Here is a 23,133-nt window from a genome sequence, read left to right as displayed (position 1 = left end):
CTTTTCACACTGCAGAGAGGACCAAGTTGGGAGGATCGTGTAGATGCCTTCCAGTCACTACCACCCAGTTTGACCAGTAAGATTCCTCAAGCCATCCCTGTTTTTCACCGTGTCATGCTGGGCCTGGGCTTATGGATATTCAGAAAGCTCACGAGGGCCCTGAAATGCCACATGCGCCATGCCAATATGTCATCCAGGATGCTCTTGGCCACCAGATTCCCACTCCTGCTGTTAATATGCTACTGGTAGCTACAAAGGGAGCAAGATAAAGAGGAGCTGTCATTCTGGGGGCCAGGAGGCAGGGCCTGGAGAGCACCCTAGTGCTTTGCGTCTCARCCCAGGAAGGGAGTCTGAGAGGCATGGGACCTTGTCTAGCTGTGTCTCCATCAGGAGGCAAATCCAAATTTCTCCTGCCGTAGGAAAAAATGTGAGCACCCAGTCAGAACATTTTTGGAACTGAAAATAGCCTGACCCAGCTTCCATTCAAGAGGAGTTGTTCTTGGGTTTTGATTAAGCCCATGACAAAAAATACAAAGCYCCCAAATGGCTTTCCAGCTTGTATTCAAAGTTTTTGGCTCAAGCTGATTCTACTTCAAAGGCAGACAAATCCACAAAATTTCTAAATCTCCTCAGTCTATTTCTAAACACAGACCCAACATGTTACAGAGTGCTTCCTGTCTGTTAGACACATACCGATAGTATTAAGTTAACACTAATATCACAAATTGAATCCCCTGGAATATCTCCAGACTGACTAGAAAACATGACCCAGACTTGAATTAAAACTTTTAAATCCAGAAATAATGCTTCTTTCAAGCACAAATCATGTGATTTTTAGTGCCTTCCAAAAGACTCTTGCCTCTARCCTTGAGCTGGGCTTACTCCCAGTCCATAGCCTAAATTTCTCTAAATGTTACTTGCAAAGTTCATTTCCAGTAAACAAATTCAATCTTATAAAGTATCCATCTGTAAAAAATTCCTATGAAATTTAATGACTTCAGAAGGGAGAGGAAAGCAGGATAGGGCCCATGTCCATGGCATCAGGCAGGACTTGACATAAAATAATCTCCTTTTTCCCTAATGTTGACTTAGGCTCACTATCCAACATCTTAGTCCCATTCTTCTTTTTTTGTCATGTCTGTGTCAATTTAATTTAGTACCACTGTATTCTTTATTACTGTCATAACATCTAAACCTGACCATGACTCCATTGTGCTGAGCACAGCATAAAAAGGTTGTCTCTGCCCCGGGGAGCCTCATTATTCACATCTGAGACAAGGGGCAACAGAAGGCCATGGACAGGTGGACAAGAGCAAATACTGTCTCCGGGTTTCAGCCCACCACACACAGCCATGTGCCATTTTGCAGCTCTTGTTCTGGTAGTGGTAGAGGGAGAGAAAAAAGAAAAAGGAGTGGTGGTTGAAAAGCTTGCATGAGGATGAGAACGGAATGATATCCTTTGCTAGGGCACCAAGCAGAGCTATGGGAAATGGCCCATCTGCAGGATCCATATTTATGACTACCCATATTTATGACTACCATGTTTCCTGTTCATCCCTAGCGTAACGGGATTTCTGGCCAGTGGGATTARCATCGGGAATGGGGCCATTGACGTTCCTGCTGCAGAGGGACCAGTATCAGCCCAAAGCGTGCCCCAAAAGAGACTTCTCCAGGATGTCAGAGCAAGCCAAGTATTGCAGTTCCTTTGAAGTCTTCCAATATTGTTTTCTTCTGCAACAGATCTTTTATTATAACAGGGTCACTATAAACAAGGTCGGGCACTTTCACTGGACAGGGACAAGGACTCAAGGGCAGCTGTTGTTGAACGGGTAACTTTCAGGAAAGTGCCRCTCTTCCCATGGGATAATTCCTTCAAAATACTTGGAATTCAACTGCTCCAAGGATGTTGTTTGGGGCATTTTTTTAAGGCAAAGAGCTACCTTGGTGCTCTTTCGAAAATCTACCCACCAGCTTTGGGCTTTGCAGTGGAATGAGAAGAGATCTTTGCACATCATTTTTTTAAAGGTGTGTTAGAAGATGAGGAGTGGATTGGAGAGCAGTTGTGCTGAACACTGCTTCCCAGCCGCTTCTGCTATTTCTTTTCCATCCTCCCTAGTGTGATTCTCTGATGGCTATTAGAGTTGATTTTAGCAATGTTTTGCATAGGGAAGCACTGAGAGAGATTTTGTCCATTGCTTCATAGTTTATTTTCACATCCTGGTAGAAAATTATCAGCTTTTAGACCTCCAGCATCCTCCCAAATTGGTTAAAACTGGTCCATAAAGYATTGGCAGAAGACCGTTACAGACAAAAACCTGGATCCTGTAATCCTTGTTTTCTTAGAGAAACAAACTCAAAACAGCCACAGTTTGGAAGGCATGATATTTGCACCCCGGACAAGCCATTTCGTCCCAGATGACAACAAATAAATCCACAAAACAGCCAAAGAAACAGCCAAGCAAACCTGCCCCATCTTCAGCAATTAACAGGCAAGATCTGTTGCCACAGTTCTCAGAGCAGTTTCAGAGTGTCTGAGCAGGGCCCCACATCTGATCAGATCATTTTCTCCCTCCTGGCCCAGCGAGGAGTGATGGACATTTGCAGGAGCTGATGACCACTGAGTGGGTCTGCCTGGAAGGGATGTGGGGAGACAAAAAAAGAAAAAAGGCTGCAAGATCTGGGGAGTGGGGAGGGCTCCTTTGTAGGGGAGGGTGTTACTGGTGCAGAAGCGCTGTGTGCTTGCAACCCAAGAATCATTATCCATTCTTATTTATGACTAAATGTCCATCTGTCAAATTAAAATGCCTTCTTTTGAAGTTACACATCGCAGAAGAATAAGAGCGAAGCCGCAGACATCTCTGTACAATGTTTTTTTGTCCATCATACTCTGAAGCCTATTGAAGCAGAAACACCATTTGCATTACAAAGGATGCAGTGTCTTTGTTTCTTCTCAGACCTGAACAACCTTCCTTTATAATGTTGGTCAAGTGAAAACGCTGGTCTGAATTAATCTGTGGTGTAACTCCTGTTAGTTCAGAGAAGTTAACSCCGGAATAAAGGCCCCCCTCTAATCTCTTCCTGCAGACAGTGCTCTTCCCTTTGAATGTGGCCATGGCAGTTAGCCCCACAGAGGACACTGGCCAAGAGTCCCCAAGGACCCGGTTCTTCTCACGCTCCTAATGGTGTCAGTAGGGACTGTCACAAATCAGATTAAGATAATGTAAAGCTTGGGGTGAGAAAAGGACAATATCATGGGGCTTCTACATTTTGAAGTCAACTTTTGTATATCCACTTGGAAGCTGGAGCATGTATATGTGTTGCCCTAGTATTCAAAATTCAAAGGATTGTGGTAAACCCAGCTCACCCCTCTCCTAACAAACATTTCAATAGATCTGATGACTTCTTAACTTTTMTATGACCCCTCTGAAGAAATAAGTTCATCCAAGTTAGGGATTTGTAACATTGGATCATTTTTCTCTGTTTTGCCTTYGTTACGGCCATGAGATATAGACTCTGCTTTCTCTTGTTTTGTGACCTGGAGTTGGTGGTTCTTTCTCATCCCAAAATGCTCTCCCAGTGCACAGAGCCCAGATGAAGAGGCCTCCSTGCCAGGGGAGCACAGAGGTACAAGCATCCACCTTGATGCCACCAACTGTGTTAGCCATTAAAGAGCTCCTGCCCAGAAGAGAGCTCCTGCATGTTGCTCGTTGATGGAAGACCTGGTTTCTGGACACCCAGTGCTCCCATTCATCTTCCCGCAGGTCCTGGGTATGCCCAGGGTGCTTTGCCCTTTGTCTTAATGCAGTGTGCAATTTATAAATCACACAGAGGTGTTGCGTCCTTCTGCTCAGGGATGCACAGTGCTGGCAGAGCTGGGCTAGGACTTTGCAGGTTTTCTTCCGAAGGCTGCAAATGAGGCTACTTCCCGAGTGGTAGTTGCTGGTTGCCATCTTCTTCCARGCCTGCAGGTTCCTTGGGATCTAGAGCCTTTTTGAACTGTTTTCTTCTGGCTTCCTTATTTTCTTCCACTCGTTCCTGGATGTTTCATGCCACCTGAAGCTGCTGTCTCTGAGGGGTGCCATGTGCCACGTGAGGGGTGACATCCCAGTGCTCTCTTCTTGAACAGGAAAGGTGCAAGTCCTCTGCGCTTTTCAGGAACTCTTTTCTGTCCAGGAGCACTTTAAATGTGAGCTCAGTTGGGGGCAGCAATGCAGATCTTACCCATGGGAGCCATCTGTGACTGATGAAACAGTGACTGTCCTGGCTGCCTCGGCATGATTGTGGGCAYAGCCACTAATGCAGGATCCCAAAATAATCCAGTCAGGAAAGGACCTGGGGGGCTCCAGCTCCACGCCTCCATGCCAAACAGTACCAGTGAGATCAGGTTGCTCAGGGCCTTGCCAGCCTGGATTTTCAATGCCACCAGAAAGGGAGATTGCACAGCCTTCCTGGGCACCTSCTCCTGTGCTTGGCTGCTCACAGAGCAGAAAAGTGTCTCCTCGTATCCACTGAATCACGGAATAATTTAGGTCACAACGACTARCGTTATCTTACGACAGGAAGGGCATCTTTTCCTTCCATGATGTCCACACATTCACGTCAAGAGCAGCTGAACTGCTGTGTGTACTCAGTACATTTGAAGTTCGTTCAGTGAATAAGGCACAGTTTACAGTTTTACCTAGAAATCAAATGAAAGTGAAGAGTTTTGACTAAGGAACATGTTGTGAGTTAATGGCCTGTAGAGTTTTAAAATGCCTGTATCATTCTAATTGGCTTGGGAGTCCTTTGAGGATCCGGTGTTCAAAAGCTGCCAGAAGCTGCTGCAAGCAGCAAGGAGTATAAATACCTTTTTTTTTTTTTTTTTTTTTTTGTAGAGGATTATGTGGAATACAGTTGTGTGAATGAGGATTTTTCATATCAATCAGTTGTGTAGAGAGTAAAAAGCAATCAATATCTCCCATGTATGAACAGGAGTTTAAATTAATTCTCTCACCATTAGAACAGGAGCTGAAGACATATCCATGGCCATTTTCTGCTGGGATTACCCCAGCTCTAGAGAAGCTCAGGCCTACAAATTGCTCTCCTTGATTTTGGAGAATGAAGGTTTCTGCAGTCTCTGGCTGCTTCTCAAAAAAAAAGTCTATAGGTCTGGAAATTCATTCCCTATAACCCCTGTCAAGCATGACAAAAATAATATTTCAAAAGTCAAACCAGACCTTGCTCCAGAAGAAGTCAGGGTTTACTGCCATAAAACCTCCACCACCATTACACCCAGAGCAATCTCTTCAATAACGAGCGCTAGTCTTTTTTCTCTGCTGAGCCTAATTACTAATATGCTATTTAGTGGTCCAGGTCACAGTGGCTCTCTGCACTGCACCGTTGCACAATTCATGTGTAAATGCCAGGTTTTAGCAGATCACAGCCGCAGAGCTTGGGGGACGGGGTGGGGGAAGAAAGAGAGAAAGGAAAGGACAGCATGGGGGGAGGAGAGAAGTGTGCAGGGAGCATGTTGCACCACAGTGGCAGTGAAACAATAGCCCCTACATATGGGGCAGGTCAATAGCATGCCATATGCTTGCTCCCTCAGCACTGTGATGCTTAATCCCCACTTTCAGCATTGCTCGCAGTGCTGGTTGCTGGCTCCCTTTGCAGTAAGATGGTTTATATTCTGCCTTTTAACGCGTTTTTATTTTCAAGAGCACTTTGATTTGTTGTACTCTCATTAAGACTGGAGGACAGATTATCAGGGAAAAGTTAGCTGTCTGACAGCTTCACAAGTGAGCACACAGGCAGCTTGAGAAAATCATGAAATTCATCTTTCCTCAGCGAAAGGCTTCAGTTGTGAAGTTTGGTTTGGGGCATTCACTTGGCAAAGCAAAAGGACTGTTGGGAATGAATATGTAAAGGGCTTTGTTCATGCTTCCTTTCCTTGATTTAAATGACGAAAGGCTTCTCATTTTCCATATTTCAATTCTGTGCAAAGTTGTGCTATTGATGGAGCGTGAAATTCCCTGGTGATCAGAAATGAGTTCTCCACTCAGCAGCTCTTGTTGAGCATCCTCCAGCAGCCCCAGCCCTGGTGCTCCCATGCAAGGCAGCACAGTAAGCAGGGGTCCTGATGCACTCGGATAAGTTCCTGTGCTTCATTCATAGCATGGCATGGGCTATTGTGCATTTTTCTAATTAGTGTATATTTTTCTGATTATATTTCAGAGCGGGTGGTGAAGTGGGAGGCCGCCCCAGGCCAGCCCGCAATGCAGCTGTGTGCTCCTGCACAACTGGTGGTGGGGCCATTGCTTTCTCCTTTCTGCTCTGTAGGTCTTGGGGAGAGCTTTGTGGTAAGAACTTGCTGACTGTTTTTAGCCCCAGGGCCAACACAGAAGAGGCCTGTTTGGTCTTCATGTTATTTTCTGTACAGAAAGGCAGACGGGTAGARATTTAATTTAGTCAGACTATCCAAACCTTTAAGTTTGAGGATCATTTGGGGAATATGGTTGAAGTTATTGGTTCATATATCCCCACCAAAGACGCTTGTAGTGGTGGGTCTGAAAAATGTTTTGTCAGGTTAGATTGCTCCTGAGGGAGATATAACAAAAAGGCGAAAAAATTGGCAGCCTTTTTCTGGAAGTGAGTCTCCAACTGAGAATTTTACCGATGGATTAATTAGCAGGTGATGGCTGGGAATTTGATGAGCTGCCTCACAGAATTACAGCCTGCCTCTTTGCTCCCGGGAACACTGAGCAATGCTTTCAAAAACATGAGTGCATTTGGGTGTCTTAAATTATCACATAAACTTTATATTAGAGAATGGGGCTCCATTATAACCTTTGGCACATATTTCAGTTCAGACAGAAGTGAAACATCCATTTAAACATGGACCCTCCTAGTCTTAGTTGCTATCGTCTATATCTGGATATGACACTAACCAACATCAGAGGCACTCAGATTTGGAGAGAGTGCCAAGGAGAAAGATTTGAACTGCAGGCTTGATACTGTTKTTTGCACTGAAATTTTGTTTTAGTCCACCTCTAATCCTTAATAATCCCTAATATATATTTTTTCCCCTTTAATGTGACGAACTGATGTCACTGGTTAATGGAGCAAGGAACCTGAGAACAGGGAGCTTTAAAATTATATATGGGCATTACTAATGTCATTGTGTGCTTGACATTAAAATCACATAAGCACAGCTCACGTGGCTTGTGTTAACATCAGAAGCCATGGGATGGCCTAATTCATCTAATTCTTCATTCTCTTTGGTTAAAGATTTTATTAACTTAAAAGACCCAAGCCTTAACCAAAAAAAAAAAGAAATTATGGATCACTCTCTTTTTCTTATTTGCCACCTATGCTACAGTAGTTGCTACTGATATTGATAAGTTTAAAATGYTCCACAGCTGTTCTTGCACTGCTAAAACTTTGCCGTTTAATATCTTTATAGTGAACTCCAGAAGAAAGCGGCTCTTCCATCGTAATTGTCCAGAGTAAAAGTTTTATCTAACTTTATGAGCCTAGGCCCGTGAAAAGCAGTTCCTTAGATAACAGCCAGAGGAAGTGGGAACATTTGTAAAGTTGCTGAGGTGAGTTCCTCTCTTCCTGAGGGAAATACTCCCATGGGTGATGTGGGGTTGTGCAGGGGACCCAGCAAGCACACTGTGAGTGCCAGCCCATGGAAGGGAATTTCCTCTCAGCCACTGGGATGCAGGGGATTCCCAGTAGCCTTATGAAGCATACATTTAGGTGCTTGGTTGAAGTCCAGAAACAAAGTCCAATGAAATCCACACCATCTTTTTTTTTTTTTTTTTTTTTTTTCAGGCACCTAATCCCATAAAATCAGTGTCTCTGTGCTCCGATGTTGATGCACAGAGGCCATGGAGAGAGCAAGATTACCACTTGCTGGGAAAGGACCCGTTGCAGTTTAAGCAGCTGGTGGGTGAGTGGGTGGACGTTGCTGTAGGAACCTGCCCAGTAGTTTCTGAAGCTTGTCTGATAAAAATCTCCTGCTTACCTAGGGATTAACATAGAGGGGGATTGTTAAGCAGCCAGGGCTATGTCATATATATTCTGGTGCTTATCTGCTGTGTGTGAGAGCTGTCATAAAGAGCTATGGAAAGTGAGCATGGTACACAGCAGTCACAGCACAGGCCTTTTAARTATTCAGTAGAAACCTTACAGACTCGCTTATTCTGGATGCTTACTTAGTTATAACAAAAAGAGAAGAGGAAARACAAACAAGTCCAGGTGAGTAAGTGGCTGAAGAGTGAAAATTACCCTCTACAGAGAAAAGAGTTGCTAGTATATGCTGAACCCCCAATAAGGATTATTTGAGTCTCTCTGCAGAAGAAAATAGAAGTTCTTCTCTCCTCTCTCAAGCCATCTGTTTCCTCATACATATAAACTCTCAGCTAGTTGAGTAAGAAACACTTGCTGTTTTTTCCCATGCTAGAGGCAGAGATTAAGATACTCCCAAGGTGACTGATTGACTTGAATCCCAGGCAGAGTTGCATCTCCAACCCAAGCAGTGCATCACCGTCTCCACTTCTTTGACTCTCACTCCATCTGCATATGCATCCAACGCAAACTCCCTGCCACCTTTTCCAATACCCAACCTGCTGGTCTTGCCCTCCTTGCTGCTTTTTACCCCACTGCTCTGCTCACTCAGCAATGCCAACCTCATCCATGGGTTTATAGATGGCTCTTCAACTCCTTTCATCTTTCCCCTCAGCTGTAGATCATTGGCTTTGAATCCAGCCGCATGAACCCTATCAGTTTTTCATTCAGACCCTGCTGATGGGTCAATTTGTATCCGRTAAGCTCTGTCTTACCTTGCCAGCATAAAAGAAATACATAGAATAATTGCTCTACAAAACTACCCTGGCAAAACCTGCAGTAACGTCACCTTTCATGAGTGTGCCACTCACACCACACAGCCAGTCCTGAAAGCTGTGTGATTTGGCACAGTGGAAATGAGAGTAGGTTGCAGCTGGGAGAGGAGAGGGAGGAAGGAGCAGGGAGGAAGGACCAGGGGGAGCTACTCTTTAGCTGCTTTTTGCTACTCTTTAGCTGCTCAAAGCTTTCTGAGCATGCGATCTCTCCTTCTTCCCTTAAATCAATAAAAAGCAAACCACCACCTTCCCGGCTATAYCTCTCCTTCGTAAATAAATAGGAAGGAGGAAAACGCATGCGGGGAGTGCTGCACACACAAGTGGATCCAGTTGTTTCTGAGGTTTGCTGCTCTGCCACGGGGCAATATCACAGTCTCGGCATAGAGGGGAAACTCTCACTGCCTTGGAGGAGAATTAGGTGTGGAGCATTTTTGAGGGCTTCATCCCCACCACATCTGTCAGAGGCTCAGGGAAATAATMTCTCTGAATGCTTTCTGAGGTGATATAGGAGAAAAGTGGAAGGGTCATTGCCATTTTTCAGCAGGAAAGATGAAGCTCAGGGAGACTGGGTGGCTGATTAGACCTAGTATATCCTATAAAGGCTTAACTCATCTGGTCTTGATACGGGCAAAACTCATCTGGTGAATATCTGCCCACTGGTTTCTACCAAGTTTGTTAAATTATATAACCTCAAACAAACAAAACAAAGCTGTACAACAAAAGCATGCTTTAGTCTTACAAGTTGCATCTATGCTAAAACAGCCAAAGATTTCATGTTTTATAATCAGCAATCTGATTTTCTTAATGCATGATAACTCTCAACTCTTTGCTCCTACGCAAATGACTGAGAAGTTCTATGGAAAGAATTCTTTAATTTCTGTCTGTTTAGTTCACCTCAAAACAGGAGTTTAGCCCAAGAAAGAACTTCATAAGCCATCGTCCTACTAGCAGCAGAGAAATACTTTGTGGGCAAAAACCTTAAACTCTAGCAACCTGATATCAGGCCCTAGGGAAGATGGGTCCTGAAAACAAATCATACTGAGCATCATTCCTTGGTCTGCTCTTGCATGCCCACATTCACTGATTTGAGTGGAGTAGAACAAGTTTCCAATAAAGAAAATCAGCAGAGTTGTGGTTTTGAATCCAAAACCTTTAACATTTGCAATGTGGCTTTGAAACAAAGTTAGACCAGCTTTTATCTGAGTTTTTCTTGAGAGCTTTCCAACAACAATCCTTCTTTGTTGTTTTGATTTGAATCTGAAACTCAAAGTGGCAAGTAAGAAGATTGCTACCAATATGAAATGACCCACTTTCAAAGTAAAGGAAATCTCCACGAGGAGCCCTGGGAATGAAAACAAGCAAATCTGGCAATGCTTTTCAGACCTCAGACTAAGTGTGAAAGGAAGACAAACCCAGCTAGTAGAGTTCTTCTTCTATTAATCTACTATAGCAGAAAAGACCTTTTCACCATTTCATGGGTATAGATGAGCTGGATGACAAGTCTTCAAGCAGAAGAGTATTACAATATCTCCTCTTCATGGACAATTCTACAGAAATCATTAACTTTTTTGAATTTTCCATTTTTTCAAGAAAAAGACTTTTACTCCTTAAAATATTTCTTCAGGATTTTTTTAAATACAAATTATTACTAGCCAAAGGATATTCTAAAAGCAGTATTTGAGCAATATTCTCTATATTCTAAAAGCAATATTTGTGACAGAGCCCTGGAACAGGCTACGCAGGGAAGTTGTGGAGTCTCCTTCTCTGGAGGTCTTCAAAAACTGCCTGGATGCCTCCCTGTGCCCCGTGCTCTGCTGGAGCAGGGGGTTGGACTGGATGATCTCCTTCCAACCTCAACCATCTGTGATTCTGTGATTCTGCGATATTTAAAAAATCCACTGCAAAGTTCTTCACTTTCTAAGTGAATCTTCATTGAYTGGGAAGGTTGAACAACAAAGCAACAGCAGAACTGAATTTTACAATGATTTAAWTGAATAAAAAGTACCCGACAGCAGTAATGTGCATAGTAAAGTTCAGGCACTTTACACAATGACTGATCTGTATGAGGGAGCTCCAACTGCATCAGTCCATGCTGTTCTGTTAGTTGGAAAGTCAGTGCATGTAATTTTGGGTTTTTCTCAGGCTTCCAGCTGTGCAGGGATTTTGCATAGCTTTGGAAGAGTGCCAGCTTGTTGTCAGTTAGGCCTATTAGATCCGTATCCAGCATCACAGCATATTGCAGAGCTGTGCAACACTTGCAAACTGATAAAATATTGGCTCCCCAGTGTATTTCAGAGAAATGCTTATGGTGGCCTTTCTTAAAGGTAAAGATCTATTAGCATTGCCACTCAAATCCCTATTTTGATGGAAAACAATTATCAAAATTCTTTCCTGCTAGAAAAGTGGGGGGGTGCAAAATGCCTGTGTGCTTCCAACTACTGAGTTAAATGGGATGAATTTTTAGATTTCAGTATTTGCTTTTCTTTCTTTCTTTCTTTTTTTTTTTTTTTTAAGGAAACAAGCATAGTAAAAATCGCAAATGACCAGGAAAATAAGGCTTAATCAGGTTTTGCTCAAGCAAAGCAATAAAGAGTGTGTGTGTGTGTGTGTGTGTGTGTATGGTGAGGGGTGACAGTTGGCTTTCAGTTGTAAACATTAAAGGATTTTCATCCCATGTTGCTCATACCTTTCTTACTGTTAACACTGCATTGATTGTTTGAGCTCTAGTCCTGCCAACACCAAAACACCTACCTAATGCAACAGTCCAGTAATTCCCATGGCTCTTCACTGAATCCTCCCCAATTTCTCAGCATTCTTCCTGAATCATGGAAATAGATCCTCTTTCTCATATGTGATAATTCCCCTGCCTAATTCCCAAGACAATGGTAACTCCTCTAGTCATAGCACGGTGCTGATATCTGCTTTTCCCCAGTAGGACAGTGCTGACATCTGTTTTTCCCCTGTCCTTCCAGCAGCATTTCTCCCATTTTAGCACCGTTTAAGAGAGTGGTCCTAATCCCATCCGTGTGGCTCATGCTGTGACTCTGCCTGTACAGCTTCTGATGGATCATTGGTAAAATAAAAATATTATTTGCTAGTGTTGAGCTACTAAGTAATCAGGTTGCTGCTAACACATGCAATTCAATGTGTATTGCTAGTGCAATCTTTTGATCATCTGCAAGTATTTCCAGTGATGCTCATTCATAGAAATATTAAATAATGTCCCTGCCAATCTTTGCAAGGTAACAGTCCAGAAACACACCACTTGATTATGCTGTCCACATTGACAGTTGCTCATTTACCATTTTATTTCAAGACCTCTCATTTGGCCTCCTTTCGAATCATTTTGTATGTAGGTGCTACCCTGATTTCCTTCACTACTCTCATTTTTTAACCAAAACTCTCTGTATCATCAAGTAAGAAGCTCTGCAGATGCCAAAGTATGTTATAGTAAACTAGATTGCTACSTCCATCAATCAAGCCAATAATCTCATTGGAAAAAAATCTAATTTGTTTGATCAACTCTTCCCTTAAATCTGTATAAATCATAGGAGATATCTGGAAACCCTATAGTTCAGCTCTTGCTTGAAAAGAGGTTATCACCTGTAACAGGCAGTTGGGCTTTGCCAGATAGAGTTGAAGATTTCCAAGGATGGGGACTCAGTAACCTCCCTGAGCACATTTTTAAGGGCTACTCGACCCTCCTGCTTTAAGAAGCTTTTTCGTAATGCCCAGGCCTAACCACCAAGGCACAGTTTTACTATTTCTGGGTGCATAAGTTACATGGAAGCCACCCACAGCTAGGCACTGCAACTACCTGSCAGTGGGTTTGATCTTGCTCCCTCTGCTTAGCTATAAAGCAGAAGCAATTTCAGCACTCTTGCTGGAAGGAGCACAAGATCGAGGCTAAATTATTCTCCTTCAGGGAGCCTGCAGCCTGAGGGGTGCTCATAGGCATTCCTGTTCTTTCTTGGGTGCAGATCCGATCTGTGGTCACCGCAGCCTTCTGGGCACATTTGTTACCAGTCTGGGATAGGTATGGGGGGCTGCTGCTCTTGCTGGAGATTGACTCTTTCCGTTTACACCCCARACATGAGCTGGCTGGCACAAACCAGCCCGCAGTGCTGCCAAAATGGGCCCCTGCGCACCGATCCCAATCCCAACGGAGCTGCGATTCCCGCTGGAGCCAGGAATTGCTGTGGCTTGGCCTGATGCTGGGCCTGCACCTTGATGGGTTTCCCRCCACTCTGCCTCAGAGCAGAGTGTGTATTTACAGCTGAGACACAAGTACTTGAAAAAACAGCCTCATAGCAGGGAGGGAAGCAGAGCATTAGCTATAGCGGTGTGTGCAGTAACACTGTAATTTCAGCTATACAAATACCATTATTGATTTGCAAAATGAGCCCCCGAAGCCTGGAAGAAACCGAGAGCAAATACATATTTGAGATGTGAGGCCCTTATTACCTCACCCTCTTTGCATGAGGACAGACATGTTTTATTCATTGRAAATATGGATGATTGTATTTCTTCTCTTGCCTTGACTCTTTTCATGCCTCCTCCTCTGCTTCCCTAAACAGCAGCTATTACCGTGATCTGGCACTTCAATTTAGTTTGCCTGGGAGGAGGACGGTCTCCCTTCCCTGATGGATTTTCCTCCTCCAGCTGCTTTGCTGTGTGATGTCCCCATGTGCGAGGAGAACAGCAGTGCACTGGCTCCTCTTGCTCTAAGCAACAGCAACACAATTTTATCCAAAAACTAACAAGGAATCTTTTCTAYTGGAAAAGACAGTACAAACTCTGTCCCTTGCATGCTAAGAGAGGTGGCCGTTAGTTTTCAGCCAGCCTCCTTGCACTTACACTTGCAGTCCCTGTGGATCGCAGCTGCAATCAGACAGAAGAAAAGGTAATGCGGTTTTCCATTTATTTCTGTGTTATCCCCYGGTCCCAGCAGCTCAGTTCTGCCGAGCAGCTCAGTTCTGGTACTTTTTCAAACCCTGTCAGCCATATCAGTCTTGACCCCTCTCCCTTGGGCTGGATCTAAAACCTACTGAAATCCGGAGASTTTTCTCATGCCCCTTGATAGACTTTACAGCTAATCCTGGATATAGTGCTCTGCTAACCTACCAGGGGCTGAGTTTAAACGTCTGTGGAAAGCAAATTTCAAAGCGCGCTGTGGCAGACCTGTGTGAGAATAAGAGGAGTATCTTGGAAGAGGGAGAAGCCCAGGCACTGGGAGTTATTAACAGCAATGCCAAGTGAGCTCTGGCCAGCTGCACATGAGAAACACTACACCAAAATCTGAATCCTGGGAGAAGGGCAGYGCAGTGATGGTGGGACTCGGGAGCAGTGCAAGTGTGTCAGAGGAACGGAGTATGGGGCCCCAGAGCTGTGAGCCTGTGTGAGCCAAGCCAAGCAGAGGTGCGAGGCCCATAGTCATACCTTAAGAATCTGCAACATCATGCTCTTTAGYCTCAAGACGGAGGAATCACTGTGGCATTACGCATTCGTCGTGACGGGCTCAGTGTGCTACCTGCCAGCTATTTTTTTTCCCCTCTAGAAACACACTGGATTGTTGTCTTTGAAATATTGAGTGTTGTGTGTCCAACAGAGCTGGCGCTAAATGTTCGGGGGTTCCACATGGCTTGCTGCCCAGGCTAATGAATCCCCAGGGAAGATGCCTGAAGGCTGCCCAAAGGAAAACAACTTTAATGGCATAATAAATAAGAACACCCACACCATGAGGAAATGGCACTGATCTTGGAAAGGTGACATTCTTAATGAGCTCCCCAGCTGGATTATTTTCAATGATGACCTCTTCAGACTTCTATTCGTTTCTTGTGGTTTAACAACATTTGAGGTATTGAATGTTTTCTTTTAATTTCCCCCTCCCATTTCAAGGTCATGGTAACTGAGGCAAAAGGAAAAAGAAAGGCCAAAAGGAAAAGAAAAAAAAAGGGAAAAAAAAAAGAAAAAAGAGAGAGTACAAAAGGTAATAGAAGGAGCTTTTCATGTAGCTTAGATCAAATTTGCTGAAGTCCAACACTGCTGGAAAGCACAGTCCACCTTGAAATATGAAGTCTGCCAATCCCCAAGGGGCTATTACCACGGCCCTTAGCACCATTTTGCCTGCAAGCCTTTCCAGACAAGGTGAGGTGAGCACCTCACATGAAAGCAACACTTTCTCATGCTGTCAGCCAGAGGGCTGAGGAAGATAAATGCAACTTCATTGCTTAAAGTTGAGGTGATCTGTGCCTGTTCTCTTCCCCTCAATTCCCTCCCAGAAATTTAAATTAAAGGAGTTCATCTCCCTTGTCACAGTCAGTGACAGAAAGAAGTGTGCAGGTCAGATGTTATTGGCCACAGGAACCAGCAGACAAATTAAATATTCTCTTTTTCCCAGGCATCAAGTGCTGAGTGCTAAGCACAGCACCATTAGCACAGAGTGGTGCTCCAGAGCCTAATTTTCTTCAGAACTTGGAAAGAAATCAGATTCAGCATTTATATTTTTATGCTGTGGTTAARAACTGAACTAGAGGAACCAGAACCACCCTAATGATAGAGAAGCAGAGCTTCCCCAGATTTTGAATCAAAGATGTGGTACATAAAAGCCTAAATCACTTCTGAAAATGGGATAAAGAGTCTCAGGCAGTCTCACCTTTTTCCAGAAGTGGGAATGCTGGAGGAACACAGCCTTCCACTTGGGCATGAAAGCCCTGCACTCTTGAGATAAAACACAGAGAAAGTCTAAATAATCCGCTTTTTGTGCACATGCTTCATTTGTACACTAACTCCTGCAGTCGTATATAAAAATCCTAGCCCTAGAGATTTTTTTTTATACTCTCATATAGTGAAATACAAACTGCTCTTCCTTATTTTTTATAGGCCAAGTTCTATTCTCAAGTAYTGTGGTTGGTTTCACCTCTTAATAACTTGCCAAATGCTTCCCATTCCAAGAGCCCARTTTGAGGTACTTATCAGTATGCCAGCACTTCACTTTGCAGGCTGAAAGTTTACATTCCTAGGGGTTGCCCCAGACTGAATTTTTGGCAAAGCAGGTTAGCCATATCTAAGGAGATTAGAAACTAATGGCTGTATTGACAAAATCCAATGGCATTCTCTTCTACAAGTCCAAGTGCTCTTGTGGTTTGGAGCAAGGACTTGAAAGCACTCAAAAAATGAGGAAGCAAAACAGCAACTGTCTGCAAAACTTTTGGCTTAAGTGACTTAACATCTCCAAGGTGCTAAGCAGGAAGGACTTCAGTTATCTCGGATGGCACTTAGCCACTCAGCATTGCGACTTCTTTTCCGTAGATCCCCTCCTCGCCTTCCACTTGATGGGTGAAGCAGTGCGGGAAAGAAATGCTAGCAAAGGAGATGCAAAGGCCAAGGTAAGCTCTGAGAGTGTAACAAACATCATTGCTTGCATAACTGGAAGAGCTTTTTGCCTGGGGGAAAGCCAACACAAACCCTTCTTGCTCCTAGTCTTCACTTTCATCCTTGCTCTCAYACCATCCTCTCTATGCTTTGCACAGCCATGCCAGGCACTGATCTGGGCTAGAAACAATCATTAGCTTTTTCTGGGATGTTACCTGTTCACTGTCTTCTCGAATCAGTTGACCTTGTTCTCTCACAGCTACAGGACGGTGCTGGGCAGGACTGAAGGCCCAGATAGAACAAGGACTAGAAATGCAAGTACTTTCACCAGCTCATGCCCTCAGCCAGAAATTTGTTACCCTTGGTGGGATTAAAAAGTGCTGTCCATATTKGATTTCCATAGGTGACACTTCCCAAGTGCACCCAGAAAATGTGCCTTGTGATTTTTTCATTCCCATTGTACAGATTGTGCAGAACGTTGCAGCAACCACGGATGTAGGCTGTGCTCTTGCGGCCATGCCTCACCTCTGCACAATTTAGGCCTCCAAATCCACCTTAAAATATAACATTGAAATATCTTTCACTTTCCGTAAGAAAAAGGATTCTGCATGCAGCCCTACTTATTCACTTGAATATCTAAAATTTCTGTATTCAATATGGTTCTTTATAGAAAAAAATCACTTAAATATTGAAGTACAGAAACAAAAATAATTCTATCATTTCCTTACTTATGAGTACTTGTTTTTTTAGCTTAATATGGYTATGACTGCAATTTGGATAGAAATCTTTCAAAATTTGCCTCTAAAGGCTGTTTAGGCATGTAAAAAAAAAAAAAAAGCAGTCCAAACTGTTTAGACAGTAGACAGACTAYAGACATCAAATACAAAGCACAGGGTATATGTGCCAGATTACACGGTACATCAGTTAGTACTTACACACCCTGTTGTACACACAACTCTCTTGAGTTCGGATTGTCTCACTAAGACCAGCCCTTGTACCCAATGTCTCAGTGGAAGTCAGAGTGATAAACCCATTCATTTGGAGGCAGAATTTGGCCTACAGTGAGCCACAGATCTAAAACACATGATTAATACAACAKAGGATGATTTTTTGTTTGTTTGTTTGATTTAAAAATTAGAAAAGAAAAAAATAATATTCTCATGAAATAGATGTCTCTGGGATGGTAACAGACATCACAAATTTCTAATAAAAATTGAATGTGAGATGCAGATAGGGACTGCTTAACCAGAGAGTCTACAAGGACCACTATTGCTCTGTATAGAAGAATTAGCAGCAATGGCAGACCACGTGAGCCCAGCCTCTCCTCCTTGGGAACCCAGATCCGGTGCAAGGCTGTTGTAAAACTGATACAACCAGAGGGACCTGGTATGTCAGCATTATTTTCAGAACAAGCACTTTTTATATACTAGAAAAAAAAAAGGGGGGTAAAAAAAGGATGAAGTAAAAAAGATCCTAATATAAAGGCCAGCAACTCTGGAATACTAAATCTTCTGATCATGTCACAGCACGTAGCTTTTGGACAGGGACTGCCCCCTGAGAAACAATCTGTATCAGCTGGTCAAATACGAGGGAAGAGTGGAGATGGGGGAGGCAACTTGGGTTAAGAGGCTTCAAAAGCCCCAAAGCCCAAAACAAACCATGTCCTGAGGGAGGTGTAGGAAAGAGGAGAAAAGATAAAAGGGATTGTGGTTGGGTGAAAYGAAATGTAACTCTCAGGTTTCTTGGTAAGGAGTGTGGGGAGTTGTGTGTGGGGTGGAGGGAAGCTATTCAGCAGCTTAGCGAAGCGATGCCCTCAAAGGGGAAAACATAGTGCTGAGTCTGCAATTTTTCTCATAGCATCACAGTGTTTGCAATGGATGTGAGAGGCTTGCACAGCTGTTACATGGGCCTCATGCCTGCAAAAGGAGACTTCTGTCTACATGTTTGGGCCAGGCAGTGTGATCCTTGGCAGCCCAACAGAAGCAAAGGTGGCAGGCAGAAACCCAAGGCTYTCTCTGCCTCTAGACTCTTACACTGGCACTGACGCAGGTCCTTACACCTTGCACAGAATTCTCTTTAGGGTGAGTGGAGGTTGGCCGCAATAACACTCTGATACTCTCAAGACTGCTCTAGGAGCTCCTGCAGGAGCTCATTGTTTGCTGAAGAGCCTTAAGGAATCCTGACTCTGAAACTGGTCTTGTTGCCACTGGCTTCTTTCAGCTAAGTGTGCTCACCCTGGCCTGTTTGCACGGGATCATTTTGTCTTGGTTTTCTTAAAAAAAAAAAAAGAAAAGAAGAAAAAGTGTATGGGCAAACTTGTTTTGAGAATATATATAAAGTGTTATGTAGGTTTTGCAAGCAGAGACAGCCAAACAGGTAGGTCCAGAGATGAAAGTCTACTACTCACAACAGCATCCCTTAAGCACTCAGTGGAGCAGGCTTTTCTTTCGCCCAGTAWCAAGCCCATCACGTCACTGTTCCAGATCATTGCTCCGGTGAGGACAAAAACCTTGAACTGAAGAGGCTCAAGAGGCCAGGGCACTAGCTACCGTATCAGCTTTTTTTTTATCAACAGAACAATATAACAGAAGGCTGCACCTTCATCTCGTGTAACTCAGTGAAGTTCCCATGGCTTCAAAGGAGCAATAATGCTTCTGTTCACTGAGGACTCATCTCACTGCAGTCTGAGGGTCACTGCATGAAAGGCTGCTCCCGTGAGGTTTAAGCAAGGCTGATTTACTAGTACCAGACTTCCTTCCGCTCGGCTGCTTCCTTTCCCCTGCTCTCACCCCGTTATTGCCATTAAAGAGCAAGACGCTGTCTCAGGTGCATGTAAGTCATGAGGCACTTGAATGAACCAACAACGGTTTTAGATTGATCAGAGATTGTCCTTAGAGGATAGTGGTTTTGCAAATAGTAATGTCTGTTAAGCATTCAGCTGCAGTTCAGCAATACGTGGTATACAGAGGCGTACCCAAGAAACAGCTTTATTGATGGAAGCAGTGACGTTTGGGTCATGCATGGTAGCTCTYGCTTCCACCTGCTTTATGCTGATCCTTTTCTACCTGGGCAGCACCTAACAATTCATCTGAAGAACATAGCTTATCCCTGCTCCTGCATAGCCACATCAAGAGGCTGCCCTACCTCTGTTAGAGTTCTTCCTTTTTGGAAAGGAAAAATATGTTTTACAGAAATAGATCTAAACAACATAAGGATGAGGCACTGTTTCAGGTTGCATGCATCCAGTTACATATACAAATTCTGCCTATGGGCAGTATCAGATATGTAGAAATATGAAGAAACAAAACACGGGAAGATGGATCTTGGAAAGGACCCCTAGAGGTCATCTGGTCTAAACTTCTGTTGAGCACAGGGCCTTGGATGAGAGTTAGGTAGAGCTCTGTACATCCAGCCAAGGAGGTTCAACCTCTCCTCCAGACAACCTATTGTTCTCATAGTATATTTTTCTTACGCACAGACAAAACTTTCACTGGAGCAATTTGGGTCCATTGCCTTCTGTCTTGTCATTGCACTCCCTTGTGAACATAGGGCCTTCTCTACATCTACCTCTTAAGTACAGGAAGAGGATAATTATTAGATCTATGTTGCACTGGGCCTTGCCCCAGCCTTCTGTAAGCTGAACAAACCTGGTTCCTTCAATCTTTCTTTATGTGTCAAGTTCTTCCACCCCATATCACTATGATGGGCCTTCACTGGACCCTCTCCAGATTGTCTCCATTGCACTAAGACCAAAACGGGAAACAGTATTTCCAGTGTGACTGAATAAATACTGACTGGGGTGGGATAATCACATTTCCTAATCTGCTGGCAATATTCTTGCTCATGCAGCCCAGGACAGGGTCTGCAGTCAGGGCTGCAGGGACACTCTGCTGCCTGATGTTCATCTTGCTGGCCACCAGAATGCCCAGGCAGAGCTTGCCAGTAGAGCTGCTCCTAGTCATTCAGACTGTACTTCTTCTGAGGATTGCTCAGTCCCAGGTGTCTGACTTTACATTGAGTTTAGTTTTGTTAAACCTCGTTCTGCCCTTGTTGACCCAATTGCCCAGCTGCCTAGAGACTTGTCAGGGTCTCTCTCTGTGTTGACCCTTCCTGCTATTCATACTGCTCTCTTTAACCATCACTAATGTACCTATCTTCTCTCCATTCACCTGACTTTTCCTTACCTCTCATTTTTCTACACCTGCATTTGTTTTTACAACTTCCTCTAGCAATTAATTGTGCAGTTTAAACTATGCGTTTTGTAAAAAAAAAAAAAAATCATTTAAAACTCAAATCTAGGTGCTTGATCCTTTCATTTTGGACCCTGATTCATGTACTGTGAGAAGCAGTGAATAACTGGAGAACTCCTGTGCGCAAGATTTTAATAACAGTTCTGATTCCAGCATATAATTCAGGATAAAGATTTATCAACTCAGAAGTAAATTACAGTGCAAAGGTGGAGCATCTCCTCCATAACTCATTCTGCCATGTCTGTGGATCTGAAGCCTGCCAGGAGACCTCTGTCTCCTCATTTTAAGTCATGAAGTTCATAGTCAATTCAGTATTTCATACGCTTGCTGCCAGAGTTCTGGTTTACAAGCAGCTAGAGGAAGTGCAAACTAATRTGTGGAAAAGCAAGGGGGATTAGGAGGGATGAGGAAAGGGCCCAAACCCAGCCCAAGCCCAGCATGTTCCACTAGGCATTAAAAACTACCCCAACTCCACAAGCTTTTCCATGTAAGTAGGAGAGAAAGAGGATCCCACTTTTAAAAATGGTTCTATGAAGAAGCAGGTGAGCCTATAAAAGTTAGGACTATGAACATCCTGCTTCCAGCACTGCCTCACTGTTTGCCTAGTAAAGTTTGGTTTGGATTTTAATCATACTTTTCCAGAGATTACTTAATGACAGAGCAATAGCAGGGGCACACTGTGCAAAGCCAAACCAAAGGAATTCACAAAGGGCCTATTGGATTATCAACTCTCAGTTGGCTTTGCCAAGCCAACAGCACTTGCTCACTAATTCTTTCATCTGCTTTTCCTCMTTGGTCTGGTCATCCTCAATGAAATGATTCAGTAGCTTTTCAAAGAGGATAGCTCTAAGACCTGAGAAGACTCCCCTATTTTCTTCTTCTTCCCCTCAGCATGTAACAAAAGGATTTTCCATAGGAATGTCACAGGTAGGAATTTGCTCCTGCTGTTTCAAATGGCTCAAAGTGATGTTTTCTCCAGGGAAAAAAAAGGAAAAATGTGACATTAACATCTTTGAAGGTGAGTGTTGTACCTTTTCTTCAAAACATCTCCAATTTAGCTGACCATTTCTGTGTTACTCAGTGACAATACACCTCCATCCTAGTCGACAGAGATCTTATTAATCCAAAATTGAACACAGTTTTTCATATATTGAATAGGATGAGGGTTAAGTATGGCCTAAGAGTCTGAAAATGACAGAGAAATTGAGAAGCATAAATCTAATTGAAACACACCTGGCTATGTGTTTCCTAAATCCTAGCTTTGTTTCGATGACAAAATCCTAGCTCAAATCCCATGTATTTCCACATGCTGTCTAAGAGTAGCCATAAGAGTCAGTCTCTTATGTAGTGAATACAAATTCACTAAGAAAAAAGGGATATATTTAGAGCTGCCAGCTCCATGGCATTATAGACAGCAGCAACTCCATACTCAGCATAAGAGCTCTGGAGAAAACTGTTATGTTTATTAGCTTATCTTCCTTAGCTGATATGCTCAGAGACTGCCAAGGATAGAAGACCTTAGTGTTAGATCAATATTGATGCTTGCTTAAGTCCTATTTAGCCAATTTTCAAAACAATGCAGGCACTCTGATTGCTAACTCCTAAGTCACCTAGGTTTTACCTGTTGGGTAACTATCACTAACACAATGAGCAGCAGAACAGGATCACTGGCTCTGCCTGCTTCAACCATTGCACATAACATTTCCCTAACAGAAACCTTTGTGGGATGGGAGAATCAGGAGGAAGAGCATTAATTGTAATTGCACAGGCAGCACGGGGAATGCAAGGACATGCAAGTGTTGTAGTGATCTGTGCTTTTTAGGATGTTAGGCTTTTTCTTCCTCATCTCTGACCTCTTTCCTGCATTTAAACCACCAGAGTCCTAGCCTAGCCATGCTGCTTTTCTTGTCTCTCTTTCATCTCCCCATTGAATGTTTCTGGAGCTGCTGGCAAAACCCTTCAGCATCACTAGTCGTCMGATCCTTCCCCATTGCTTTAGTTAATGAGCTTCTTCCAGCACTTGGTACCTTTGTGATCTGGTRGCAATGTTCTCTGTTACAGTGTGGGGCACTTCCAGGTGCAACTTAGCTTTGAAGAGAAAGAGTGAAATCCTCAGTCTGTGAAAGTTAATGARGTTTGTCATTGACTACAATAGGACAAGGACTTTATCCTAAACTCTTTATACAATTTTATACGGCATCTTCCATCATTGTAATATTGGAGCACTCAGGGGACTTGTGATTTCAGAGACCTACAAATATACTTGGAGCTTCATAACTGCTAAAGAAAACAACTGTTCTATAAATAGCATTAAAGTCAGACACAAGATCTTAGGGTTTCAACTATAAGAGAGCATTGGGTCATCTTACCTGACCTCTTGAACATCACAGGTTATTAAGTTTCACACAGCTACCCCAGTCCTGCACTCAATAAACTGGGCTTGATTACCCATTTCAGGGCAATAGAGCCCGTGCTCTGAAGGGATTCCCTAACTCCTCAGCCCTTGAACCTCCTACCCTGCAGTGCAATAAGAGTTCATTACCAACCCTACACAGATGGACTCCAGATGAGCAAGCATAACAGTGTGATGGTGCAGGGGAAATTATGACATTTCTGAGTGTATA

The sequence above is a fragment of the Nothoprocta perdicaria genome, unplaced genomic scaffold (genome assembly GCF_003342845.1).
Source record: "Nothoprocta perdicaria isolate Ctin4 unplaced genomic scaffold, notPer1 scaffold_99, whole genome shotgun sequence".
Classification (NCBI taxonomy): domain Eukaryota; kingdom Metazoa; phylum Chordata; class Aves; order Tinamiformes; family Tinamidae; genus Nothoprocta; species Nothoprocta perdicaria.
This window is presented reverse-complemented; position numbering follows the sequence as displayed.